The 19,027-nt window shown below is 34.5% G+C and overlaps 1 protein-coding gene across 1 annotated transcript in view; it reads right to left on the bottom strand.

Moving 5' to 3' along the window:
• Positions 1-19,027, bottom strand: part of CSMD3 (CUB and Sushi multiple domains 3) — a 1,309,925-nt gene that overhangs the window by 1,261,857 nt on the left and 29,041 nt on the right. The gene's annotated exons all lie outside the window — the stretch shown is intronic.

Below are 19,027 nucleotides of genomic sequence, written 5' to 3'. Positions count from 1 at the left end.
ATATTAAAACTAGGTAGTGGTCAAATGGCAAAAACCCCACACAGAAAGAAACTATATTCAAAAGAGAATGTGACTAGGGCATTGTCAAAATTCCTACTAACTCTTCTGAAGGTAATGTCATGTTTAAGTTTAGTTAAAATGTATTGAAAAGTCTTATAACAGAAGAAGGAGGAGAAGTACAGAAGAAGGAGGAGGAAAAAGGGGAGAGAAAAAGAAAGGGGAAGAAGGAGGAGAAGTACAGAAGAAGGAGGAGGAAAAAGGGGAGAGAAAAAGAAAGGGGAAGAAGGGTGGGGAAAGGAGGAGAAGGAAGAAGGAGAAAGACATTTCTATTAAGAGGATAACCACTGAGAAAAAAGCAAAAATCTTCAGAGATATGGGTACCTTGTTATCTCTAAGGCAAATTTTGAGGAAAGAAAAATAAAATATCTGGGAAACATTCTCCAAAAATGGAAATAGTCAACATTTATCTCACAGATAAAGTAATTGATCAAGACTATGAATTTGTCATGAGCAGGGTGATTTATTCCACTTTTATTCAGCATGATATTAGAAGTCCTAGCCAGAGCCAGGTAGGAAAAAGAAAAGTCATCCAAATTGGAAAGGAAGAAATAAAACTATCACTATTTGTGGACAATGTGATTATATATATAGAAAACCCTAAAGACTCAGTATAAACATTTGAACAAATAAATGAATTCAGTAAAAGTTGAAAGGTACAAAATCCATATGCGAAGATATGCTGAATTTTTATACACTAACAACAAACTATCAGAAATAGAAACTTTAAAAAGCAATATCATTTGCAATTGCGTAAAAGGGATTTCAATACCTCAACATAAATTTAACCAAAGAGTTAAAAGACTTATGCACGGAAAATTAGAAAGACATTGGTGAAAAAAATTGAAGAAGACACACACAAATGGAAAGATATTTTATATTCATGTATTGTTGCTTAAATGTCTATATTTCCCAAGGCTAGCTACATATTCGATATAATCCCTGCCAAATTTCCCATGGCATTTTTCATGGAAATACAACCACCTTAAAATTTGCATGGAACTACAAAAGATCCTGAATAGCAAAAGCAATCTTGAGAAAGAACAAGGCTGGGAGGTATCATGCTCCCTGATTTCAATCCAGAAAAGATGTTTGGATGGCCAACAGGCACATGAAAGGATGTTCAACATCATTCATCATCAAGGAAATGCAGATCAAAACCACAATGAGATGTCACCTCCTACCTCTGAATGGCAATTATCAAAAGACAAGAAATAACAAGCTTTGATGAGATGGTAGAAAAAAGGGAACCCTTGTGCACATTTGATGATTATGTAAACTGGAGCAATTGCTAAGGAAAGCAGTATGGAGTTTCCTCAGAAAATTAAAAACAGAACTGTCATGTGATCCATCAAATGCCACTTCTGAGTATTTACCAAAAAGAAAACAAAAACACTAATTCAAAAATATATATGTGTCCCTATGTTCAGTGCAGCACTAATTGCAACAGTCAAAATATGAAAACCACTTAAGTTTTCACAGATGGATAAAGATGATGTGAGGTACACACACACAATGGGGTACTACTCAGTCATAAAAAAAGAGAAAGAAACCTTGTCATTTACAACAACACTGATAAAAGTTGAGGGTATCAGGTTGAGTAAAATAAGTCAGAGAGACAAAGACAAATACAGTATGATTTCACTTAAATGTAGACTCTAAAAAATAAAACAAGATGACAATAAAAACAAACTCATATTGCAGAGAATAGATTGTGGTTGCCAGAGGGGATGGGATTTTAGGGGTTTGCAAAATGAATGAGGAGATCAAGAGGTACAAATATTCAGTTTTAAAATGAATAAGTAATGGACATTTAATATACAGCACTGGGGCCTCCCTGGTAGCTCAGATGATAATGAATCTGCCTGCAATGCAGGAGACCTGGGTTTGATCCCTGGGTTGGGATGATTCCCTGGAAAAGGGGATGGCTACCCACTCTAGTATTCTTGTCTGGAGAATTCCGTGGGCAGAGGAGCCTGACAGGCTAAATTCCATGGGGTTGCAAAGAGTCAGACATTACTGAGTGACAAATACACACACATATGGGTATTAAAGTCAATAATATTGTATCGCAAGTTTGAAAGTTACTAAAAATTAAATCTTCAAAGTTTAAATCACAAGAAAAAATTTTATAACTTTGTAAGGTGACAGATGGTAAATAGACTTCTGTGGGGATCACTTTTCAGTGCATACAAATATCAAGTCATTATGCTGTCACTTGAAAATAATGTATGTTGATTATACTCCAGTGGAAAAATATCAGCATACTACAGCCCTCTCCTGGAGAGCTAAAATACATATATATATATGTCCTATCGATTCTAGAGAAATAATTATCTATAAATACCAGGGCAATTTTTGCATTCTAAACATTTTTTTAAAAATGGAAAGAAACCTAGATCTCATTCTCATATGGTGAGTAACTCAGTAAGCGTAATTGACCTAGAAATCTTGCCAGTTTGTAGGACATAATCCAGAAAACCATTTGTCATAAAAGCAAAAGAAAAAAATTATTTTATGTCTCATTTTTTGAAACATTTGTACTTGCATCTTCTCATTTAATCCTCCCAGAAGCCATTTTATAGTACTAATTAAAAACATAGAAATTGACTTTCAGGGCAGTTAGAAAACTGGACCCAAACTAGACAGTAGAAAAAGCTTTGCACCCATTTAGAGTGAGTATTCTGTTTTGTCCTTAAACCTTTTAATTCATAAGTATACAAGTCCATATTGTTTCTATTTCCATTAGGAAAAGTAAAGTAAAATGCTTGGTATACGGATCCTAGATGAAGGTGTATAATAGCTCTTGGGGTAAAAAACTATATAGTGAACAGTTTAGAAGCAAAAATTTTAGTATCAGATACAAGTTTGAAAACGGCTTTGTTCTGCACTGACAATACTTAGAAAAAGTAAATTCAAAAATTCTCAATTTTGTCAAGTAAAGAAAAAGATATAATAACAGGATCGATGTCATAGGGGGATTTAGCAGAGCACTTTACATATCATTGGTATCCAGAGTCAGCTCTCATTTGCAGTTGTGGTGGTTGTTAAAATATAGAACTTGAGTTCATTATAACATGGAAGAAAGAATACATGTTTTGAAATCTATAGAACTTAGTTGGTAATCAGGCTCCAACATGAATTGCCTGAGACTCTTAGAATATGGTGTAACATCTCTAAAGTTTCATTACTTCTTTATATTTTACTTGGCTCAATATTTTCAAAATGGTGAGGCGGTGGAGCTGAAAGAGATTGAGTTGTAAATTTCCTGGTCTAGTTCCTGACACATAGGCAGTGTCAGGAATGGTGCCCATTAGCAGCATTTTAGTGAATTATGTTTATTAATATTTAACATGTATTAAATGGCTTAGTAAAATAACATTTAAAGGTGGTTTTAGCAAACAGAATAGAGAGCTTTGATTGAATGTTTGCTATTGCTTGCTCAGAGCTATGCTCATAAGTCCTAACTCAATGGAGAGATGTTTGCTATTATTGTTCAGTCACTCAGTCGTGTCTGACCCTTTGCAACCCTATGGATTGCAGCACACCAGGATTTCTTGTCCTTCGTCACCTCCCAGAGCTTGCTCAAATTCATGTCCATTGGGTCAGTGATGCCACCCAATCATCTCGTCCTCTGTCATCCCCTTCTCCTTATACCTTCAGTTTTTTTCCAGCATCAGGGTCTTTTCTAATGAGTCAGCTCTTCACATCAGATGGCCAAAGTATTGGAGATTCAATTTAGTATCAGTCCTTTCAATGAATATTCAGGGTTGATTCCCTTTAGAATTGACTGGTTTGATCTCCTTGCAGTCCAAGGGATTATCAAGAGTCTTCTCCAACACCACAGTTCAAAAGCATCGATCCTTCAGCCCTCAGCCTTCTTTCTGGTCCAACTCTCACATCCATGTATGACTCCTGGAAAAATCATAACTTTGACTATGAACCACTGTCAGCAAAATAATGCCTTTGCTTTTTAATGTGCTGTCTAGGTTGGTCACAACTTTTCTTCCAAGAAGCAAGTGTCTTTTAATTTCGTGGTTGCAGCCACCATCTGCAGTGATTTTGGAGCCCAAAAAAATAAAGTCCCTCACTGTTTTCATTGTTTCCCATTTATTTGCTATGAAGTGATGGGACCAGATGCCATGATCTTCATTTTTTGAATGTTGAGTTTTAAGCCAGCTTTTTCACTCTCCTCTTTCACTTTCATCAAGAGGATCTTTAGTTCTTCTTCACTTTCTGCCATAAGGGTGGTGTCATCTGCATATCTGAAGTTATTGATATTTCTCCTGGCAAACTTGACTCCAGCTTGTGCTTCATTCATCCATCGTGGCATTTCACATGATGTACCCTGTATATAAGTTAAATAAGCAGGGTGACAATATACAGCTTGATGTACTCCTTTACCAATTTAGAACCAGTCTGTTGTTCTGTGTCTGGTTCTAACTTGCTTCTTGATCTGCATATAGGTTACTCAGGAGCCAAGTAAGGTGGTCTGGTATTCCCATCTCTTTAAGAATTTTCCACAGTTTATTGTGATCCATACATCAAAGGCTTTAGTGTAAACAGTGAAGCAGATGTAGATGTTTTTCTGGAATTCTCTTGCTTTTTCTATGATCCAACAGAGGTTGGCAATTTTATTTCTGGTTCCTCTGCCTTTCCTTTTTCCATGTTGAACATCTTTAGCATCATGGCCTATTGATTTTAAGCTAGAAGAAACTCAGCACTTACTTGATATCTATTTTACAGATAGAGAGTCAGAGATTCATTATTTTGCTGAGGTCATTTAAGTAGCAACAATAGAGATTAGACAAGAAATGTATTTTCTGATAGTTGTTTCAGTGGAAAGAGGTCAATTCCTAAAGGCATCATCCAACAAGCAAGTATATGAGATACAACCTGAACACTTGATATGTGTGAATGTGTAAATAAAGAAGGGAGAGATTCCAGTGTGGGCTAAGTGAACAAATCACAATGTCCAACTAATTTTAGCTGTACACTCACTAAAAGTGAGTTTCCATATAGAGGAGTGAAAGAGATTTGTGAAAATGTAGGTTCAAGGTCTTGCAGAGAGTTGTGAATGCCTGGATTATGTGAGCATTATGTTCTTTCTTCACAGAGACGAAGTCATTGAACACAATAATAAAATTTGCTTTCTGAAGCATTTGATAGCATAGAAAATAGGTTTGTGCAAAGATGAAGAGGCGCTATTTTCCTTTTCTTAAATGTGTTTGCGAATTGTAATCAGTACATAGAAATGCAAGATATAAGATAATGCATACACAGTTGACTCTTGAACAACAGAGGTTTGAAGAGCACAGGTCTGCCTACTTGCAGATTCTTTTCAGTAAACTACTACATCCAGGATGGCTGATTCAGACTTCTGACTTAATATGCAAGCAGTTGGTGCTGCTTACCACCACGTTATTCAGGGGTCAACTGTAGTATCTAAGGAAGAAAATACAAGGTAACAAAGTCCTGAAAATTGTCATTACCTTCCAGTGAGATTTGGAGAAGATAGACGAGAAAGAGAAAAAACTTTTAATGGATTTTTCAAATCAGGTTATAGTAGTCAAGGCAGCATTAAGAAAAACTTTGTTCTATATTTAAATGCCTTTAAAGTCAGAGTATTTCACTAAACAGATATTTGACCAATAGAAAAGAAGATCATTGCATCAGATTGCCTTTTGTAGCTTTGATTATCATTTCATAAATTTTTTAAGTGACAACTAGTTTTTAATTTACAGATTTGACAGTTTTTTTTCCTAATGCAGGATTTCTAATTCTTGTCACCACAGTTAACACATAAAGTTAACCATCATCAGTAAGATGATATTAATTTGCATTTGACTCTTTTGGAAACTGAGAGAACAGTCTCTAAAGCTACAAGAATCTCTTGCAAAACTATCAATTAATTATACTTCAAGTTAAAATGCATACATACATACTTACATACAATTACTTCTATTTCCTTTAAAACGTGAATTCCTGTAAAGCCAGGAGAAATTGTTCAAAACCACTCAATAGTTTGGGCTTCCCTGGTGGCTCAGCGGTAAAGAATTTGCCTGCCAATAAAGGAGACTTGGGTTCGATCCCTGGATCAGGAAGATCCCCTGGAGAAGGAAATGGCAACCCACTCTAGAATTCTTGCCTGGGAAATCCCATGGACAGAGGTTCCTGGTGAGCTACAGTCCATGGGGTTGCAAAAGAGTCAGATACAACAGAGCAACTAAAAAACAAAACAATGCAATAGCATATCTGTACCTTCTGTAAATATTGCAAGTTAGATAGGGTAAAATATCCCTAGGTTAATACTCTAGTGAGCGTATTTATTAATACAAGTGTAATCTCCTGGCCTAATCTTACTCCCTATTATCATCATTCTTTTTCTCTTTGATTGTGGAGCTTGAAGGAAATTTGGCAGCATTCTTCAAAACTTGATATTAAATATAAGCAGATAACTTAAGAGAAGAACTGAGATATTAGTACAAAGAGTTAAACATTTTATCTTACTAGCAGATGATTTATTAAGAACAAAACAACAACATGTGCCATAGTAAAGTATATGTTTTAAGTAGCTGATTCATTTTTCACAGCTTATTTTCAAGGAACACATTTTGGTTCTGAACATTAAGCTATGAACCAGGTGCACTATTGACTTCAAGACAGATTAGAATAACTATCCAAGCATTAAATACAATTGCACCCTCTGAATATAAAGACCAATTTCTCAGTCCTTACTCAGGCAAAACTATCTTTAGAATCAGTGGGAGTTCTTACTAAATTAAGAATGAATTGGATTTAATAAACCCACAGCTGTGTCCATTTTAGCATTGCTTTTTCTCTAGGATTCATTGTATTTTTTTTTAATTTAACTAATGAAAAACTGTTTTGTAGTACAAATATGATGAATAATTAGACAACCAGAGACTAATTTTGACAACTTTATTTCTGAAAATACACTTGAAAAGATATCACTAAAGTAATGAAGAACACTCATGTAAAAACCAGCAAAAACTAATATTTTAAATTATATTTACCTTCTGTTTCTATGTTATCATCTTATGGGGGTCTTTTAGATCTAAATAAAAAAAGCCTTAGTTCTAAATAAAATATTTCTAGTAAATAAGCAGGGGGTGTGGGAAAGGAATCTATATATAGAACATCTGGCAAAAGCACCAGTTTGAGTTTTGGAATATGCCCATTCTCCCCATTTTTCAGAGAATATAGAAAGAAAAAAGGCAATAATAAAACATGATTGCTTCCTATAATTAGGGGATTCTGAAGGGAAAGCAATTTTTGCATTAATGTCATGAAAAATTTTTCTGAACTACTCAGTAACAGGTGTTTTAAATTCATCTGTAGCAACTGTAAAAGTAAATACTTCTTTTGACATTACGATGATAAAAAGTTCATTTCACCAATCAAGCTATATTTCCCCTCTGTAAACATTTCCGTGTGGTTGAAATTGGAGAGCTTTCCCATCTCTGAATGATACAAAGAGCCACGTTGGCTCCCATACAGAGAAGTGAACCAGAATAGTTACAGCTGTGGTTGATGGGTCACGTGGGTTCATGCATGATCAAGTAATGCCTTAGGATCTATTCACATGTAAAGGTTTCATTTCAAGCAAAATGGATGAAAAAACACAATCACCAAAATGATTTGCAAAGCCCACTTAATGAAATAATTACATGAATTTAAAACATTAATAACTACTTCCTTGAAATGTTCTTCAGAAAAATTTCTTAAATATGTGCCTTGTAGATTTTCTAAAATGAACAATACATATTTCTCCAAAAGTTTAATAGATATGTTCTGTATTTTAAAAATCTACAGCCGCATTGTTTATACTATACAAATAATAATAAAAAATGAAGGATCAATAAATGTATATAATTTGTTTAAAATCAATAGAATACATAATATGCTCTAAAATAGCATGCTACTATTATCATTGCTTAATATAGAGCAGTCATGATAAATATACTCTAAATTTGTTTTAAAGTGTGTTTAATATATAGTAATACTAATATTTTAGTAAAACTAAACTTGTTTAAAGCATCTTAATAAACAAACAATGGATAAACATAAGTTTATATGTTAAAGTTAATAAACTAAATATATGTTGACATATGTTTATAAATTAAGCATGTTAGCATAAATGTATAAGTTAAACATATGTTTAATATATTTACATCCCTTAAACATAAGTATTAAAAAACATGAATGACCTACCTTTATTCATACTGATAAACTGTAGAAGTTTCATCTTAATACAAGAGAATTTAGCTTTAAATTTCTTGAAAGGAGGATATAAGTTTTTTTCTCTTTCTGTCTAGGACCTAATTCAGTGATTGGGATTTACTAAACCTTAATGTACACTCCAGTATTCTTGCCTGGAGAATTCCTTCAACAGAGGAGTCTAATGGGCTACAGTCCATAGGGTGGCAAAGAGTCAGACACAACTGAGCAATTAACATACATACATCTACCATTGTAATTGGCATGATTGTAATTCTGGTTGGCAAAGCATAATAGAGTAAAGAAAGTATTTTTCTATTGCAGATTGTAAGTCAAAGAAACAAGTTGACAATCACTTGCCCCCTTAGAAAAAGAAGTTTTATATGTGTGTGTGTGTGTGTGTGTGTGTGTGTGTGTGTTATGTGCAAAGCATGGAACTAAGTCTTTATTATAAAATTAAAGCAAAAAAAAAAAAAATCCTTGCCTTAGTGAAGCTTACGTTGCTAATGGTGAGCATAAATTGCCTAGACATGCTGGAATTTTCAATCTGAGTCAGTGAAGATCATCACCAAAAGTGCACTTCTTTAGTGAATAAAGCAATAAAAGAAACTTTGTTTGTATTTCACACCAACAACTGTAACAGGAATATTGAGTATTGTTATACAAACACACACACCTCTCTCTTTTCTCTCTCTCTCTCTCTCTCTCTGTCCGTGTATGTGGCTCAGTGGTAAGGAACCTGCTTGCCAATGCAGGAGATGCAGGTTCAATCCTGGGTTGGAAAGATCCTCTGGAGAAGTAAATGACAACCCACTCCAGTATTCTTGCCTGGGAAATCCTATCAACAAAGGAGGCCAGAGGACCGCAGTCCATGGGGTTGCAAAAGAGCTGGACACAACTTAGCAACTAAACAACAACAAATATATCTGTATATAGCAAAGACATCACTATGCTGAGAAAAGTGTGTCTGGTCAAGGTTATGGTCTTTCCAGTAGTGAAGTGTGGATATGAGAGCTGGACAATAAAGAAGGCAGTGTGCTGAAGAACTGATAATTTCAAACTGTGGTGCTGGAGAAGACTCTTGAGTCACTTAGAAAGCAAGATCAAACCAGTCACTCTTAAAAAATCAACCCTGAATACTCGTTGGAAGGACTGATAGTGAAGTTCCAATACTTTGGCCATCTGATGCGAAGAGCTGACTTGTTCGAAAAGACCCTGATGCTGGGAAAGATTGAAGGCAGAAGGAGAAGAGGGCGACAGAGGATAAGATGGTAGGATGGCATCACGGACTCAGTGGACATGAACTTGAACAACTTCTGGGAGATGGTGAGAGGGAAGCCTGGAGTGCTGCAGTCCATGGGGTGACAAAGAGTCAGACATGACTTGGCAACTGAAAAGTAACAATTATACATACACACACACACACACACACACATATATATATGTATATATGCGAGTTCGATCCCTGGTTGGGAAGATCCCCTGGAGGAGGGCATGGCAACTCACTCTAGTATTCTTGCATGAAGAATCCCATGGACAGAGGAGCTTGGCGAGCTATAGGCCATAGGTTGGCAAAGAGTTAGACATGACTGAACTGACTTAGCACGCATGGAGGGGTAAGAAAAATTCAAGGGTAAAGAAAAATAAAGATGGTACAAGCTATGGGGCCAATACCAGGTAGACTAAAATTTAGGTTAATGTAAAGATTTTAAAAATTGTTCAGTGCAAGGTCAACAACAGCAAAAACTTTTTAAAAGGTTATCTTTGAAATTGATAAATGAGGAAAGAAAGTATCTGCTTACGATCTAGGGTTAGTATAAAGTGAATACATGCTTTGCTTTTTTTCCCCTTTTTTTGAGAGAGACTATAGAATAATCATGATTAATAGGATTTTCAAACTCATTATTAGTGAAAGGATTAGAGAATACCATGCTGTTTTAAATGAATTGTTTTGAATTCTGTCCCTGATTATTATAACAACTTGCAGATATGATCTTACAACCATTGTCATCACCTGACAAATCTCAAGGGTAAGAGGTGGTGTCAAGAATGATATATGGTAAAACTGTCAAACTTCAAAATAAGGGGTAAAATAGATTTCAGAAATATAAGAAAATAAAGTCTTTGGGGCATAACAGAAGAACAAATCTAGAATAGAACTATTAATTCTATCTGCAAATATTTATTGCACATCTATCATTTTAAAGAATTGTGTCCAATTCTGACCCTTAATGATTAACATAACATAAAATGTTCACTCTTGTCATACCCAGTATCCTAGAGAAATAGGCATATGATAAAAGTGTGATAGATTTGTGGACAAATATGTGAAACATGAAGTAAAACTAATTTTATCTAGGGAAATGACAATAGAATTTATATATGATACAATTTTTAATATGAATGTTAAGGAGATAGTATAGGAGACATAACCATTCAATGAATTAGAAAAAATGTAAACTGCTAATAATAGTTTACTAAAAACAAATAATGTAAGTGTACTATCTTGTGGACAAAATAATGAACCATGAGTCAGGCAATGTGATTTCAGGTCTAAAGCTAAGCTACATAAGCTTAGTGTGTGTTATATATATTTAACACAGATATAGAAAATAGACCCTGAGAGGTATATTTTTTTTTCAGTGTCTATTTTCTTACATACAAAATAAGGATGATGCAACATTTTTTCCTTCTAACGTATTATAATCTACTGAAAAAGGAGAATCCATAAAGTGTATCAGTTCAATTCAGTTGTTCAATTGTGTCCAACTCTGTGACCCTTGGACAGAGTCCGCCAGGCTTCCCTGTGGACAGCCGCACACCAGGCTTCCCTGTCCATCACCAACACCTGGAGCTTACTCAAACTCATGTCCATCAAGTTGGTAATGCCATCCAACCGTCTCATCCTCTGTTGTCCGATTCTCTTCCCACCTTCAATCTTTCCTATTATCAGGGTCTTTACCAATGAGTCACTTCTTCACATCAGGTGGCTAAAGTATTGGAGAATCAGATTCAGCATCAGTCCTTCAAATGAATATTCAGGACTGATTTTCTTTAGGATGGACTGGTTGGACTCCTTGCAGTCCAAGGGACTCTCAAAAGTCTTCTCCAACGTCACAGTTCAAAAGCATCCATTCTTTGGTACTCAACTATCTTTATAGTCCAACTCTTACATAACTGCTTGGAAAACCATAGTTCTGAGTAGACAGACATTTATCAGCAAAGTAATGTCTTTGCTTTTTAATATGCTGTCTAGGTTTGTCATAGCTTTTCTTCCAAGGAGGTAGCATCTTTTAATTTCATGGCTGCAGTCACCATCTGCAGTGATTTTAGAGCCCAAGAAAAGAGTCTGCCACTGTTTCTGTTGTTTCTCCATCTGTTTGCCATGAAGTGATGGGACCGGATGCGATAATCTTAGCTTTCTGAATGTTGAATTTTAAGCCAACTTTTTCACTCTCCTCTTTCACTTTCATCAAGTGGCTCTTTGTTTCTTCACTTTCTGCCATAAGTGTGGTGTCATCTGCATATCTGAGGTTATTGATATTTCTCCCAGCAATCTTGATTCCAGTTTGTGCTTCATCCAGCCAGGCATTTCACATGATGTACTCTGCATATAAGTTAAGTAAGCAGGGTGACAACATACAGCCTTGACATACTCCTTTCCTGATTTGGAACCAGTCTGTTGTTTCATGTCCAGTTCTAACTGTTGCTTCTTGACCTGCATACAGATTTCCCAGGAAGCAGGTCAGGTGGTCTGGTATTCCTATTTCTTTAAGAATTTTCCACAGTTTGTTGTGATCCACAAGTCAAACGTTTTAGCGTGGTCAATAAAGCAGAAGTAAATACTTTTCTGGAACTCTCTTGCTTTTTTGATGGTCCAGCAGTTGTCGGCAACCTGATCTCTGGTTCCTCTGCCTTTTCTAAATCCAGCTTGAACATCTGGAAGTTCATGGTTCATGTACTGTTGAAGTGTGGGTTGGAGAATTTTGAGCATTACTTTACTAGCATGTGAGATGAATGCAATTGTGCAGTAGTTTGAACACAACTGCGTTCTTTGACAATTCTTTGACATTGCCTTTCTTTGGGATTGGAATGAAAACTGACCTTTTCCAGTCGTGTGATCACTGCTCAGTTTTCCAAATTTGCTGGCGTATTGACTGAGGCACTTTCACAGCATTATCTTTTAGGATTTGAAATAGCTCAACTGGAATTCCATCACCTCCACTAGCTTTGTTCGTACTGATGCTTCCTAAGGCCCACTGGACTTTGCATTGCAGGATATCTGCTTCTAAGTGAGTGATCACACTGTTGTGTTATCTGGGTCATGAAGATCTTTTTTGTACAGATCTGTGTAGTCTTGCCACCTCTTCTTGATATCTTCTGCTTCTATTAGGTCCATACAATTTCTGTCCTTTATTATGCCCATCTTTGAATGAAATGTTCCTTTGGTATCTCTAATTTTCTTGAGGAGATCTCTAGTCTTTCCCAATCTGTTGTTTTTCTCTGTTTCTTTGCATTGATCCCTGAGGAAGGCTTTTGTATCTCTCCTTGCTATTCTTTGGAACTCTGCATTCAAATGGGTATATCTTTCCTTTTTTCCTATGCCTTTTGCTTCTCTTCTTTTCATAGCAATTGGTAAGGCCTCCTCAGACAACCATTTTGCCTTTTTGCATTTCTTTCTCTTGGGAGTGGTCTTGATTCCTGCCTCCTGTACAATATCATGGACCTCCGTCCAAAGTCGCTCAGTCATGTCCAACTCTTTGTGACCCCATGGACTGTAGCCCACCGGGCTTCTGTGTCCATTGGATTCTTCAGGCAAGAATACTGGACTGGGTTGCCATGCTTTTACCCAGGGGATCTTTCCAACCCAGGGATCGAACCCACGTCTCTTATATCTCCTGCATTGGCAAGCAGGTTCTTTACCACTAGCGCCACCATACATTTATAAACATCTGGTCCAACTTCTTCATGTTATAGAGAAGGCAAATGAGTTCCAGAAAGATTAAGTAATAGATGTTGAGTGATCTGCTGATGTTCACATAGCTGATTCCAGACAGAATCAGATTTGTACCTATTATCCTATGTTGCTTAGAACTTTTTTTTTTGTTGTTGTTGTTGGTCTTGTTTATGGAAAGAAATGTTTTGAATGTATGAAGTATAGAGAAGGAGGAAGTAAGTCCTTTCTCAAATAACCTCTCACAGAAGGGCAGGAATATGTATAACTATTTCATTACGAAAAATCACATCAGGAAAAATTTCTGTTAGTTTGTGAGAGATTGCTGATTGTCAAGCCTGGAATCAGGCTCTCTGGCTGCCTCTCTGTGAACTGGATGTCCACTGATATCCTACTAAAGCCTCAACCACTGATATCCTACTAAAGCCTCAACCACAGAGGCCAAAGTAAATTTAGTTAGGAAACTGTTATCATTTGGGTGATATTACCAAATCCTCTTTTTTGCTCATTCTTTTATGACCTATGCCCCAGATCAAATAACTGGATCTTCTTTAAAACTGAAATGCCCTTATTTAGTACAGAAAATTTTATATTTATTTGAACCCAATGAATAAAAATATATATCATTACATTCATTAACCACAGGTTATGATGAGATTCTTTCAAAGCTAAATACATCAGTAAGTAGTCTGATTTTGGGGACTGAATCAGCTGGGCTAGCTTTTCTCAAAATTAGGACTCAATACTTCTTAAATACACAAAAGCCTAAAACCAACTATTCATTCCTTGTGCTTATAGACTTTGTAGCCTTCTAAACTAAAAGAAACACTAGCTCCATATTTCTAAATTAACCAGATTAAACTAATAAAATGGGTGATTCTGAGTTCTTGAACTAATCCTTCATTGGCAACACATACATAGTAGCACTTCAGGGTATTACTCCAGTTTTAGGGTGGAAAACTCTTCTTAAAACTGTAACAACTGCATGATTTTCTTATCTGTAGCATAATAGTTAAGACTACAAACTTTAGAAACTAGAATATATAGGTTGAAATCCTCTTTCTACCATTTACTAGCTGTGGACCCAGGCAAGTTATTTAATCTCTGGGCCCCAGTTTCCTTATTTATAAATGACAAAATAATCCATCACAATTTTGCTATGATGATTAAATAAGCTTATAGAAGTAAACCGTGTAGAATATTTGGTATTACTGCTATTATAGATGAGAAGGGACATCATTTGGCCCAGAAAGTTTTTAAGTCAATCTCTATATTTTTCATGAGCTTGGACCAGCTAAAGAAACACACCAGACCGCCATATTGATCCTTTTTGTGTTAGTCACTCAGTTGTGTCCGACTCTTCGTGACCTCATGGACTGTAGCTGCCAGGCTCCTCTGTCCAAGGAATTCTTCAGATTCTTTATGGTCTGAGCCACTAGAGAAGCATATACAAGCATAAACTCAGACATTAAAATACTATGACAGTATTCATAGATGAGCTGGTTTTATTTCTCAGAAGACCTTGTGTTTGCGATTTTGCCTTGTCTTCACTAGATGGAATTACTAATAGTTGAACTTGGTACAGTTAGAGAATCAAGAACTTGAGAAAGCAAAATTAAGTGAATTTTTCCATGAATAGCAACTCATACACAGTTTCCTTTTTATAAAATGAAATAAACTCTTTACTTGAAACTTTATTAATCTGTGGTTCATCTGGGATTTCTTCAGTCAGTCAGTTAGGTCATGTTCAACTCTTTGCAACCCCAAGGAATGCAGCATGCCACGTTCCCCTGTGCATCACCAACTCCCAGAGCTTGCTCAAACTCATGTCCATCAAGTCAGGCCTTTCTTGCTACTTTATAAATTGAAACATTCAAACTCAAAGTGAAATCAGTTAATGATGAAAGATCATATGTTAACCTCCCTAATTAATAACATGTGCTAGCAGGGGAATCAGTCTTTCTAATAGAAATCACTGCTTTCCTCTTTGTCTTTTTTCACCTGATTCCACTTAAAACTACAATAGTATTTTATAATAGCATATCCATCACCTTCCCTGGAGAAGGGAATGGCAACCCACTCCAGTATTCTTGCATGGTGAATTCCATGGATAGAGGAGCCTGAAATGCTACAGTCCATGCAGTCACAAAGAGTCGGACACAACTAAGCGACTCACACACACACACCCATCACCTTACCCATCAGATTTTCTTTCTTTGCATTGATGTTCTGTGTTACCAAACATTTTTGCCTGGCACAAATAATTGTATGTAATCTTTACTCTAACCTAGGAGATAAATTCACAGATAAAAAATCAAAGCATAGAAGTATTAATTATCTTGCAAATCCAGGGAATCTGAAGTCTGCATGCCCAGCCAGTTTCTCACATATGCACATTATCACACACTTGGGGTCCAGAGAAATCACGGATGGAAGAGAAGAAATAACAAAACTTTTGGATTATATAAATTACAGGACATGGTAAATTAACCACCTCTGCATAAATCCTCCATATCTACCTTAATTTTATATTTATTCAATTACTATCAAATTTTGGCTTAATTACAAAATGGATCTTTGGTTGGCTTTAGATTTGTAAATTATGTTCTAATTATACTGGAATATATATAGCATTACCTAGCAAGGTCGGCAGTTTTGTAAAGATATACAACTTCTTTTAACTGATATTATTTCTTCTTTAAGATTAACAAAACCTATAATGATTATATTTTTATTCAATCCCATTTTAAAATTATTCCTTTTAACCTTATACTTCACAAAAATTGACAGCATTCTATACAAATTATTTTTTAAAATACACTAATTCTGAAGTCTTCTGTGATGGAAAATCTTCCACTATTACATTCTAACTATTGCAAATTGTTCTCATCTGAAGCATAAAACAAGTCTAAGTATTTAAAATCCATAGTGAATTAAGCTTCACTGCACATCTGCTCTATTCTAGATCTGATGGGATAGCCTCAGAATAGAAAAATTAACACAGTTCCCATGCTCCCAAAACTTGTGAAATGGCAAATATTTAAATTACCATAATTTACATAATACTATAAAAAGGAAGAAAGTAATGAGGAGCATAGGTGTTTAGTTCCCAAGAGGTGGGATATATCATATTTTGAAGAAAATGTATTGCTTTGCATCTTCAATAGTGGCAATGAATTAGAAGTTAACAGAACTTTTTTCCATTGAAAAGTTTATAGGTCAAAATGGTAAAACCATGTGACATTTTTAATGAAGCAACAGGAGATTCTTTATTCATTTATAAATTTATTCTTTCAAAAGGTTTTATTTACTATCTATGAATATTAATAAAAAAGCTAAAGAGGCAAGTGGTGCGATATCATAAAGGAGTTTGAAAGTCTTCAGAAGGATATTGAGACTTTGCACAATTTTTAAGTGGAAAGAGTATGAAAGGAGTATTTTTTTTAATTGTAGTCAGTTTACAATGTTGTGTTAGTTTCTGGTGTACAGCAAAGTTATTCATAGTCTTTTTCATTATGATTTACTACAAAATGTTGAATATAGTTCCTGGTGCTTTAGATTAAGAGTAACAGTATTCCCTGTTGTTTATCGGGAATATTCGCTTTGTAAAAGTCTTACCCTTGACAGTCATATGGTTGACAATAGGGGGAAAGGGACCAGGTAGAAGACAGTAGCAACAGTCTCTTGGACAAATACGAATAAGACATTGGCATTGGAGATGAAAGTAAAGGCACTGCCTTGGAAAATCTTTAGGATGAATGGAGAACTCAGAATGAACTAGCGCTATGCTGTCCAGTATGATAACCACTTGCAATGTGGACTATTGAGCATGCGAAATGTGGCTGATGTGACTGAATAACTGAAATCTTAATTCTATTGTATTTTAATTAAAGCTTAAAATGTAAAAACTGAAGAAATATAAAATTATTTTTCTGTCAAATATAATTTTATTTTTTTGGTGGACAACATTTTATTTTGCTTCATCACATAAGATGCTACTACTGTGTTGTAGTTCATTTTTTCCAGTGTATACTTCATTTCTAGTACCATGGATAAACTTATCAATGATCTGGTAAATGTCAATGGATGGACACAATTTGTATTATTTTTTTATGCACCCTTATAACATTTTAATGTGATTATCTTAGGCAGAAAGCACACTGTACAGTGATATTGTTGTAAAGTAAAATAAATAAATAATTTAAATTTTTAAAAAAGAATTAGTTAAAAAAAGGAAAACTGTAATTTGGTGATTAAATCAAAATACTTATTTTTTAAATAATACCAGTTAATTATTTTCCTATATTACAAATAAGTACAAGCTGCTTTTCAACTTAATACAACAAAATATACTTCATCAACTAGTGATGAAGTCAATACTACTTTGGAAACAGTTAAAAAAGAAAAGACTGGAAATAGCTATGTAATAATTTGGATTATGAAGCCAGTTGTAGTCAGCAATGATAACTAAACTGACTACAAACACTATAGGAAAAATTTGAACAATGTGGTCAATATAGGTAAAATTAGAGCTCAATGTACATATTGCCTCTTTCAATTTTAAGTTAATAAAAATGAGATTTTGAAGTACAAAATTAGCATATTTACTTATCTTGGACAAAATTAGTAGTAAAACTAGTATGCATTTGCTTTTATGTCAAATCAAATCTTGCAAAGTTAATAAACAAGTTTTGTCAATAGGAATGAGGATATTAATTTTTTCATAACCTATTCAGTTCTTGTAAAATTTTTAATTAACTTTAGATCAACTTGCTTATATGAATTTATTATTTCAATTGTAAATTTTATGTTATCTAAATACACATCAAGTAATTGTCTACAAAAGTTTACTCTCTAGGTTATTATATGCTGAAGGTGAAAAATATACACTTGATTATACTTTGTAGGAATAAAGATAAAGTAAAATATCTCATTAATTATTTCACTGAGTACATATTAAAGCATTTTTATTTTAAATAAAATATTTTATCACAATAATTCTATGTTAATGTTTTAAAAAATATTAGAGAATTTTAAATTTCATAAGTAGCTCTCATATTTCTATTGGGCAATACAGAAATGAGAATCTCCATTTTCTGGATTGAGAAAAATCAGAGCATAATGAAATTATTTAACATAGAAAAAAAACAACTTCTGCATCTAGGTAGTGGAAATCATGTTACCCTTTATATAGGAGTTTCAAATGTCTTAAGAATAGTCTACTGAGCTGTAAAATATGTGTGTTGAGCTCAAATGAAATGTCTTGAATGAAGATAAAAATTTGATCCTCATTGAATAGGGATTGTGTGGCTAATAGAAGAGAATAGAGCTAAAATGGAACTCAGGACAAACCGTAATACTTACAGAGCAGAACTATAAAAAAAGGCTATGGTGAATACTAAAGAGAATCAAGATCAACTTCAAAAAAAAAAGGAAGAAAGGAAGCAGATTTCTTTCTAGTAGGTAAAATCTTCCAAGACTAATAACAAATTAATATTTTTATTAATTTTCATTTATCAGTAGAATTGGGCTTTTCAATGCTGTGCAAATAAATGATGGATTTTTCAGAATGTCCAACAAAAGATAATCATTTTGAGGTTGATATCATTTTTATAATGAAATCTTGATCTCAACATGACAGGCACATTAGAACTTTAGCATATTTCCATTTAAAAAGAACATATTGTTTTGAAAAACGGAGTGAAACAAAATATTTCAAAACTCATTACACAATATCATTTACTTTGCTTAAAGTTGTCATATGCAGTAGTTGTT

Source organism: Cervus canadensis, chromosome 12 (assembly GCF_019320065.1).
Source record: "Cervus canadensis isolate Bull #8, Minnesota chromosome 12, ASM1932006v1, whole genome shotgun sequence".
Classification (NCBI taxonomy): Eukaryota; Metazoa; Chordata; class Mammalia; order Artiodactyla; family Cervidae; genus Cervus; species Cervus canadensis.
The sequence above is the reverse complement of the archived record's forward strand: the minus strand, read 5'-3'. Positions and strand labels throughout refer to the sequence as shown.